The sequence below is a fragment of the Pyrgilauda ruficollis genome, unplaced genomic scaffold (genome assembly GCF_017590135.1).
Source record: "Pyrgilauda ruficollis isolate IOZ18807 unplaced genomic scaffold, ASM1759013v1 scaffold140, whole genome shotgun sequence".
Classification (NCBI taxonomy): domain Eukaryota; kingdom Metazoa; phylum Chordata; class Aves; order Passeriformes; family Passeridae; genus Pyrgilauda; species Pyrgilauda ruficollis.
In genome coordinates this window covers 1,237,316-1,247,759 of record NW_024512544.1, presented here as the reverse complement: position 1 = coordinate 1,247,759, position 10,444 = coordinate 1,237,316, and positions in this window count along the sequence as shown.

Below are 10,444 nucleotides of genomic sequence, written 5' to 3'. Positions count from 1 at the left end.
TCCCAGCAGGGGAGTCTGTCCTGCCCCCTCCAAAAACAGGAGAGCTCAGGTGAGATACCTGCGTGCTGGGAAAAAGGTGGGACACGTTAGTTGAGCAAAAACCCAGATACAAGCTCTCATACATCGGGGGCTTTCACTTGTTGTGCTGCAAGTGATGTAGGGTCTAACTTAAATCCCTGATGTGATTCTCTGCTGCCTGAATTAAACCAATGTCTCTCCGTGCTGCTGCGGGACACGCTGGTGCCAGGTCAATGGCTGCATGGCTGGTACCTACACTTTAAATTATATGTATATATGTGTGTGTGTGTGTGTATATATATATCAGTGATGTAAATTCACATAAGGCCTTCCAGCTGGAATGAGCCACTGGGGGAAAATACCAGAACACTGTATAAAAGCAGTGATGAACAAATTCAGATGCTTTTTAGACCCGTTTTGGCTCCTGAGAGCAATTGGTGGTCCCCAAGCTATTTTGATGGTGGCATCTGACCTTCAACAATTGCCCCTCGCTGACCAAACAGGCTGGTGCTTGCATTCACGTCCCTGTGGGTGCCTATGAAAAATATTTTGAAATTATTCTGAATTCATCATAGAATCTTAGAACTGATTGGTTTGGAAGGGACCTTAAATCTTAAAGGGACCTTAAAGCAGACCTAAAGACTGTCTGCTGGCAGGGTCCAGCAGACCAGATTGTTCCAAGCCCCATCCACTGTGACCTTGAACATTTTTCCCATGGGGTTTCACCTGTCCCACAACCACAGGAGGTGACTCCAGTGCTGTGCTGGGAATGTTTTCCCAGAAGGTTTCCCTGCTCTGCTTTCGCTGTCCCGGCAGCGAGCGGGTGCCGGACCTCGACGTGACAGATGTGAGGGAGAAATCAGCCCTGTCATATTCCTGCCCGACTGACATGGTAAGTTAGACTGCATTCCTGCCTTTCAGTTGTCAGGAGAGTGTGGAAAGAAGATATTTATCGCATTAGCCCTGCATGATCAAGGAGAAGCCTGGCTGTTTAGGGATGCTTTATTAATGAATGCTAGAGGACATCTACCCCTCCTAACGTACAAGTGGCTTGTTACTGAAAAATGCAGGGAGATAAACAGCCAAGTCCTCTGTCTTCTCTGGCTGTTCAGTAGGTGTGTTACACTTGACATGGGTTATTTATGAGTCTCAGATAGTGCCCAAGGCTAAGCCTACCACTGCCATTAAAAAATAAAAGCATATGTAACCAACAGTAGCATTCTGCTGCAGGTTTAATAACGCGGATGTCTTTCTCATGACTTAAAAGGCGCAATCCAAAGTGTATCAAAGTCGAGGATAATTTTTCTATTGACTTCAAAGGGTTTGGGATCAGGCTTAATAACGCAGCTGGTACCTCACCCCCCTCCTTCCCAGCCTCCTCCCCCAGCACCTGCTCTGGCTGGAGGCACACTGATACCTTAGAGCCAGCATTGCTGACCTGCTCCATTTGGAACATGTGGCATCACTGCTGGAGTGCTCCCCAAAAACACCCTGTCCTTCCCTGGTGCCCCTGGAAAATGCTGCCTGCAGGAGTGGAGAGCCAGGGCAGTTTTCTTCCCTGATTGACTCTTTCTTAGCAGTGTGTTGACATCTTGCTCAAAGCTTAGAGCGAGTCAGCTCTCCCACCTTTCCCATGGCCAGGCACTGGAACCTCTTCCTGCTCCAAAATGTGAACACAGAATTATAGAATGGCCTGGAAGGGACCTTTAAACCCATCCAATGCCACCCCCTGCCATGGGCAGGGACACCTTCCACTATCCCAGGCTACTCTGAGCCCTGTCTAACTTGGCCTTGAACACTTCCAGGGATGGGACAGCCACAGCTTCTCTGGGCAAGTTGTACCAGGGCTTCACCACCCTCGCAGGGAAAAATCTTTCCTAATATCCAATGTAAACCTACTTTCTGTCAGTTTGAAGCCATTCCCCCTTGTCCTTTCAGGCTCTCCAGGCCCGTGTAAATAATCTCTCTCAATCTTTCTTGCAGGCTCCCTTCAGTTTCTGGAAGGCAAAAATTAGATCATCTGGAAGTTTCTCTTTCCCAGTCTGAACAATCCCAATTCTCCCAGCCTTCCCCCACAGCAGAGCTGCTCCATCTCTCTGACCATCTCAGTGGCTTCCTCTGGACTGGCTTCAACCGGGCCATGTTCTTCCTGTGCTGGGCCCCCAGGGTTGGAGGCAGCTCTGCCTCAGGTGGGGTCTCACCTGAGGGGACAGAGGGACAGAATCCCCCCTGCCCTGCTGCCCAGGCTGGGGGATGAACCCAGAACACATTTGGTTTCTGGGCTGTGAGTGCACATGTCAGCTCATGTCCAGCCTCTCACCCTCCACACCCCCAAGCTGCTCTCGATTCATCCATCAGGCAGCTGTACTGCCATGAGAGAAACCCTTCCACAGGGCTTCACCTGCCTGCCCTTCTCCCTCTCCCCCAAATGCTCACACATCTGTCAATTTCAACACACAAATAGTAGGGGGGAAAATCCCCAAAAGCCTCATCAACGAATCACACTTTGTGTTAAACAATGAGACATATTTACATCCATGGCATTCCCTATGGCTTATTCAATCCTGCTACAACTGATCAAAGGGCAAGCTTGCCATGAGAAAGCACACAATGATCCTACAGCCATCCCATGGCAGCATTTTCCCCTCCAGCAGGAGCAGAGCAGGCAGGGGAGGTAAATGATATATGGTTTCCATACCTTGCTATCACGTTGCTCGTTCCCTCTTGTGCCAAAGGCCTGGATTTTTACAGCCAGCCTTAATTTCCATGGCAAACCACAACAGGGAGGCCCAGTAACCGCAGGGCTCTGTGAGCTGGATCGTTAAGGCTGCTAATTAAAAGCAAAGGAGCTGATGGCTCCAAGTGTGTGGCCGAGCAGGATGAGGAATGCTGCTCCAATGGGAATCCAGGCACAGGATGAGCCTCTGCAGAGACTGCAAAACTCATAGCACCAGGAATGCCCAGGAACACATGGCTGGAGTGCAGCCTTAGAAACAGAGCTAAGGAAAGTCCAGTTCTCCATGAGCTGCTGGCATTTGAACCCTCCTAGCACAAGGCAAGGCATGAGGGCATTGTTGCGGTCCACAAGTGATGCTGCAGAGCTGTACCCAAACTGCAGGGGCTGAGGTGTCCGTGGCAAAGCTGCAGCAGGGGAAAAGAGCGGGTCAAAGCGCACAGGGCACCTGATGGCTTCACCACAAAGCTGTTTCTAAAATGAAACTACTGAAAGAGCTTCTCCCTCCTTCTCCTCCCGTGCTCGCTGCTTGCTGCCAACACATCGCAAGTGTTCTGTAAAGTGCTGCTCACTTGCTCTGCGGTTGCTCACGACAGTTTGATTTGGATAAGAAAATTAAAATAGTCTTCTGGAGAGGAACAGCCTTTATCCTTTTTTTCCTCTTAATTTTTAATGTTTTCCTCTTAATTTTTCTTATTTTCCCCCTTCCAGAACGGCAGTACCCTTCCAAGGGCCAAGCCCTCAGGACACCCTAAGCACCAATGCATTTTCCAGGAGGCAGTGGCTGCTCCTCAGCTACCCTTCTGTTGCACACATAACACCAAAACAAATTTATCTATGACTTCTACCAGCTCCAGACCCTGTGGACACATCACCCCCCTGTGAACACCTTCATGCAGAAGGAATAAATTTGCCCTCAAACGAGCAATTTTGGCAGCACCCCAGTCAGGTGAACCATGCCGGATTTATCCCACTGTGCTGGATTTATTCCCCCAAGCCAGGTACCAGCCCAGGCATGGGTTAAACCAAGCTTTCCCTCCTTAAAACAGGGGAGAGCTTTGCTCCTAAGAATGAAAATCCTGCAGCACACACAGACACTTATTTTAATGACTACACTTTGTTGTAATGTTACCAGATATTTTAAAGAGCGTATCACTCCAGCAGAAGCCACTGCCATCTGTGCTTCCCCAATTAGGAATGCAAGCAAATATGTATTTTACAGTAACATCAATAAAATATAATGCGCAAATGATGTATCTTTGGTTTTGTTTTTTTTAAAGACACAAATTAGGGAACCAGTCAATCTTGAAACTTCAGAATTCCCTTGCAGCAAGAATGGGGTTTCTAACCAAAAGAACAACTCAAGCCAGGCCTCTGTCGCAAGGATTTTAGTTTTCAAAGCAGAATAAATGGGCTTTAATATCTCCTTTTTTAAGTGTATCATCAGTATGAGAAGACAGCCTACACTGTTATTTAAAAAGAAACCCTGCTTGCCAGGCTAGTCATTAGTGAGCATCCCAGAAAAGACGCCTGAAACCTGCCTCCTGTCAGAAGACAGGTGTTGAGCCTTTTCCAAAATCTCCGCTCTTTCCCCCCCCCCCCCTTTCCCCCCCCCCCCCACTGCTGGCTCAGATCAGTCACCCACAAGCTGAGCCGCTGTAAATCAGTGATTAAGGGAGGAAAACACCTATTTCCCCATTTCTTGCAACTAGGCGATCTGGGTGCTCTGAAAATATTTTGGGTCCTTTCCAGAAATTCCTTTCCCGGGCAGAGCCGGACCACTGCCGTTCCCGTCACCCCGCAGCTCCCCGGGGATGGAGAGAACCTTTCAGAGGGCAGGAGGAGAAAACAGCGGGGGAGAGAAAACAATTTTGCAGAGGAGCAGAGAGTGGGGATGGCCCGTGCGGGGCTGGAGAGCCCAGCCCGGGGGGACGGGGGAAGCCCACGGGGGATGCCCGCATGGGGATGCCGGGTCCCGCACGGGGATGCCGGGTCCGCGGGGGGATGCCGGGTCCCGCAGAGTCTCTCGGCCGGTGCTTGCCGGGCTGGAAGCCGCCGGGCAGGGCTCTCTGCAGCCTGGGGAGGTGTTGGAAGTCGGAGGGAGCCGTTAGAAACCTCCAGCCTGCCGGAGCAGCGCTTTGCACGGCGGTCACTTCCTTCTGCCTTCCTGCCTTCCTTCTTCTTCTTTTATTTTTCTTTTTTTTTTTTTTAATTTTTTTTTTCTTTTCCCCCTATCCAACTGTGTCTTAAACTGTTTCTCCAGAACACGCAGCCCCCAGAGGAGGGGGTTGGGGGGGATCAACCCAAACAAAGTAAAACAGCAACATATTGTCTGCGGCTGCCAGCAAGGCATCCCCTCCCCATCTCGTACTTAATGCGATAATGAATCTTCCCGTAGGAGCTTTTATGGTTTAAGGCTTGCTGAATAATAATGTAACACAGAATACACACAAAGCCACATTTTTCTCTCTCCTCCTCTTTTCTTTTCTTTTTTTTTTTCCTTCAAAATACACATCTGATCAAAAGCCAGGCTGCAATTAAAACATAGCATAGTTTGGGTTTGGTTTTTGTTGGTTTTTTTTTTTCCCCATGCCACTAGAAGGTATTTCATCAGCAAATGAAAGCTAAGATGATGTAAATATTTTCTCCATAAGGGTAATTATAAAGGTTATACTTTATAAGTCTTTGCGCTTTAGCACCTTGACCTTTTAAATGCATTTTAACGTAAATTACTATGCAAACGGCTAAAAATTGTGTGTGCCACATGGAAAGTTTTACCTGCTTGACAACAAAGAGTGCAGGAACTGCCTTGCTCAAAGTTTCCCATCCTGGCATTCCCTGACCCCATGTGCAGCTGTGCTGCACTCATGTGAACACTTCCTTTACCAGGCTTAGCCATGGATAACTCGTGAGCACCTCCTTCACCAGGCTTAGCCATGGATAACTCGTCTGGTGAGGACCTCAGAGCATCCCTGCTGAGGCTGGGAAGACCAGAAACAAGGCACCCTTTATTGGCAGGGAAAGCCATCCAGCTGCTGCTGTCATTGCCCAGGAATTTCAGCAACTCCATGGCAGCGAGAAGAGCAGAGTGAAGTCCTTCTGTGGCCTCTGCTCCTCCCTCTGCTGTTACTTGCTCTCTGTGCAGGTATTCCTGTACTCAGGAGTCCCTGGCACAGCTGGAGGCTACACACCACCTGAAGGAGCAGAGACAGGGTAATACCCAGCTGATCCACGTGAGGTGCATCTGAAGAAGCGTGAGCATCTACAGGTCCTCACGGCTCACCAGGGTGTGGCTGGTGTCAGTCATGGCCTTTGAGGATAAAAAGATTTGTGGGAGCAGAGTAGGAATTCTGTTTTCTGTCTCTTGCTGTGCAAACCCAAGTACAAGGCATTGTGCCCCCTGCTGCTGTGCAGAGACCCCTTCAGTCCCTCGGTGAAGAGGGACCAGCAGGAGCTTCTCTACTTCCATCAGCTGGAAAATTTTCAAATATGACAAAATCTTCACTCTCCACAGACCTTTGTATACAGGAATAGTTATGGTCTTCCTTGTGGGAGAGAGATGTACTGTCTCACTTGAAGCTCTGACAGGAGTCACTCACAATTAAAATTAATTACATAGCTGAGAGATGTCCCTGAGCCTTGCTAACAGAGAAATAATTCATTTTGATGGTCATCTTCATTTCTTCATTTCTGTCTTAACCACAGCATGTAAGACTGGTAGAGCATGTGTTTCACTTCAGTTAATTACTCTGGCACACACACAGATCCATGTGCCACACAATTAATTGCTCAGAGCTCAGTGAGCTTCACAGGACCTCCACCAGAGCCATTTGGCTCTTGATTTTCCTGTGCCCAACTGGGAGCCCTTTCCAAGGAGAGGCAGGCACTGGGTTTTTTGGGGCTCTGGCAGCCACGGGCAGGTGATGTCTGGCTGGTGGGGAGGTCAGCTGAGGAAAGTGCCTGCTTTTGCCTCCTCAGCTACCTCTGATCTCTCATCAGCCAAAGATGAAATACCAGGCAAGAGGGAGCTTGGGCCTGGCCAAGTGCAGCTGCTCTTATCTCCTTGGGTAGGAGAAGAAATCCTTGGCAGCTGGAATTAAATCTTAAGTGCCTCCAGAAAAAAGTTTTGCATGGGAGGCAGCCCAGAGGAGCCGAAGTTCTGGAGAAATGCCTTTGCTGCCACAGCTCCTGCCCTCCAGAAATAAGGAAAACAACATTTTGGTTGGTTGGTTGCCTCTGGCTGTTTCTGCTGTGTGCAGCCTGTCAGACCTCCTGGGGAGAGCTGCCTCCTCTCTGGGCTTGCTTGTGGGACAGGGCAAGCAGGAGGTGCCACCTGCAGCATCAGAGGCCATGGAGAGGCATTAAGGAAAAACTGCTGAGCAGCAGGGGACAGAGAATGGGAATAATCCTTTTGAAGGACCTTAAAGTTGTGATGGCTTTGTTCTAAGTGTCTACTGAGACTGAAGAAACTTCCCTCAAATTACCTAGGCAGCATCTGCAAGTTTCAGGACAGATCAAGGCACCTTCAGGAGCCAATTGTAGCCAAGCTTCCAGGGATTCCCAAGAGTCTTCTACCTCACTGGCACTCAGACACTCCCTTAGGTAGCCAATAACCAATACAAGGCTTTATGACCCATTCAGGAATTTATTTCACACACTGATGAAATCTGAACAGAAATCAAGTCCCAGGTGCAAACAAGGATCAGGACATTACAGTATCCACTGTGGGAATTCATGGATCCCATTGAGACCACACTGAGCTGCTGCATTATGTTTATTTTGAATTTAGAGGCTTGTGCTTAGCGACAGGTTGCCCGTGTCCATCTGTAGCTTGTTTTTTGTTTTCATCCGTGCTGCACATTTGTGTGACAAGACGTGGGCATGTTCAGCATGGAACAAACCTGCTTGTTTTTCACCTCCAGTCTACCCACAGGGAAGGCTTGGCAGATCCTGAGCCAGCAGCACTTTCCTAAAGGCAACTGGAGAAGCTCAGCATCCCCATCCACTGCCCCAGGCATGTGGGGCCAGGCAGGAACAAGCCCTGGCCCATGCAGGCAGCCTCCTCTGGCCAGGAGTAAAAAATCCACTGATTCCTGATGCTCTAGCAGAGTTGGGATGGCTTTTTCCAAATATTTCAGCTATAAGAAGCATTAGCCCACTACATGCCTAACCTCACTGAAGCAGTAAAGCTTTTGCACTGTTAAATAACAGCTGGATCCATTGACTCTGGTACCTTCCCTGCAGGCCTGGAGCTGGACATGTATTCATTATCTTGGTCAGTTAATTAAGCATGCAAATATTTTTTCCCCCTGCTGAGGCCTTTCCTAGCATTTAGAAGAAACATTTAAATGTGGTAATGGCCCGTCCCTGAGTGCCCCCCAGCCGTTTAAACTTCAGGCTGCCACAATCTGCCCACAGCAGACAGGACGGGGAGACCAGGCTGGCTTAAAAGCAGATTTAAGGATTTATCACAGCCCTCTAAGCAAACTGAGAAGTACACATGCATGCAGCTAACCAACAAGTATGTCTGAGTGACAAATGAACCTCCTTCAGTTAAAAGGGGGGAAAAAAAAAGATTATTTTTAAAGCAATTTCTTTAAGAGGGGAAGAGCTGGATGTTATACATGTGCAATGACAAGTAAGGAGTGAGCTCTGCCTGGTCTCAAAAATAAGAGGTAAAACAATGCTGGTATCCCCCTGCAGCCACTGAAAGCAAGCTGGTGCATGCACGGTGCATCTTGCAGAAGCCTGAATTTTGGTTTTCCTTTTCCTGCTCCCTCCTCTGCAGAGAGGAGCTCCTGATTCCCAGGGGGAAGAAGCCCCAGGTGGGACATCACAGATGAATCCAGGGCTGCTGCTTCCCTGAGGCAGGGCAGAGGCCTCACCATTCCTCACCCAAAGCCGTGCCCGAGGTGCCCTTGTGCAGGTGCCAAGCGCCACACAAGGCGGATGCTGCCGTCAGATGGCAACGTAGGAGAGCCAGAAGCTGTGCCAAGGCTCTGGCTGGGGTGGGAAAGGAAAAAAAAAAGGCAAGAAAATAAAATAATCACCCACGCAGAGCAGCCTTTCCTTGCAGGCTTGCTGGCAGTGAGAACTTTGTTGGTGTGCCCTGAAACAGCACCTGAGTATCCCAAAAATGGCAGAGAGGAGCCAAGCAGGAGGCTGCTGTGCCAGCTGCTGGCCTCAGGTGCATGGGCTTCCCTTCTGCCACCTGCACTTTGCAGGAAAACCTTAAAAGCAACACTCTCCCTGGACACAGAAGCTGCACTTTTGAGGCTCTTCTCTTACTAAATTGAAATTCTCACAGTAATTCAGCTAAGGGGAAAAAAAGACCCCTCGATGGCAACAATTTGTATGCAAGACAGAGACAAAGGCATTTTGGGCAGCACACCTGGAGGGGGCTGCAGCCTGTGCTCCCCAGGAAGGTGTGTGGGAGGGGAGCAGGGAAGCAGCTGGCACTCAGGATGGGTTTGGAGGGATGGGAACAAATGTTGGAGCCAGCCTGCCCCACCTGCACTAACACTAGGGAATTGGTGTTTTCAGGGGAAGTCAGAGAATCCCAGAATGGTTTAGGTTGGAAGGGACCCTAAAGCTCATCCAGCTCCACCCCCTGCCACGGGCAGGCACACCTCCCACTGTCCCAATTAGCCCTGTCCAACCTGACCTTGGACACTTCCAATGATGGAGCAGCCACAGCTTCTCCAGGCAACCAAAGTCCCTTGGGAAATCAAAAAGTGACCAAGAAGAGGTGAAAAAAGAAGCTGTAGATGATTTTTACAGCTGCTCCCGTTGCAGGGGCTACACACAAGCTCTGCTAGGACAGCTGGCATAGCCCAGGACAGAGCTGAGGCTGGACATGGGCTGTCACATAACCTGGAGCAATTCCCTTCCTCTCCACAGAGCCTTGCTTAAGCAGAAAGAGGCTCCAAGTAGATACAGCACCTGGGGGAACAGGGCTGGGGGGATATAATCCCAGATATGGTGTTTTCCATAATAATAACAGTGCCTGGATGTCACCCACCCGAGTTGTGACACAAGCTCAGACAGGAGTCCAATTTAATTGTTGACATCCTGATAGGCCCTACCTCATCACAGAGAGCTGCTTCCTCTGACCGACACAGTGGGAGACTTGAGTCATTTCAGAGGCTCCAAGTGAGCTCCTCAGAAGGTCAATCACCCCAGCAGAAGGCTGGGAAGAGTTTAGGATCTTTAATACCATTATTAACACAAGCCAGGCTTTCCTAGCAGGACTGGGACTGCTCTGAGATTGGGTTCTGCAAGTGTTGTGCTGCAGAAAGCTGAGCACAGGGGGCGAGTTTGTGGGATCATAACTGTGGTGTTATCTCTTTAGAAACAAGCAAGGCAAGAGGAAAAGCCAAACTATCCAGACAAGGAATATTATTATACGTCTTTGCACACTATTGACTCCTAGAGGATGAAGTTGGTCTGTCTTTCACATTGTGAAAGACAGACCCCACATGCTGTGGAGAGCAGTTCCCAGTCACACTCAGTGCCAGGCTTGCAACACCAGCACAGGAGACTTCCAAATTCCCCAAAGGATAAATACAACAAACCCCATCAAACACCTCCACAGCCAAGAGCTCAAACTTCTCCCTCCTACACTCAGGACACACCAAAGTGGGGTGCAGTAGACTTTTAATCCAAAGCCACTGCTCTCTTGACAAACCCCAC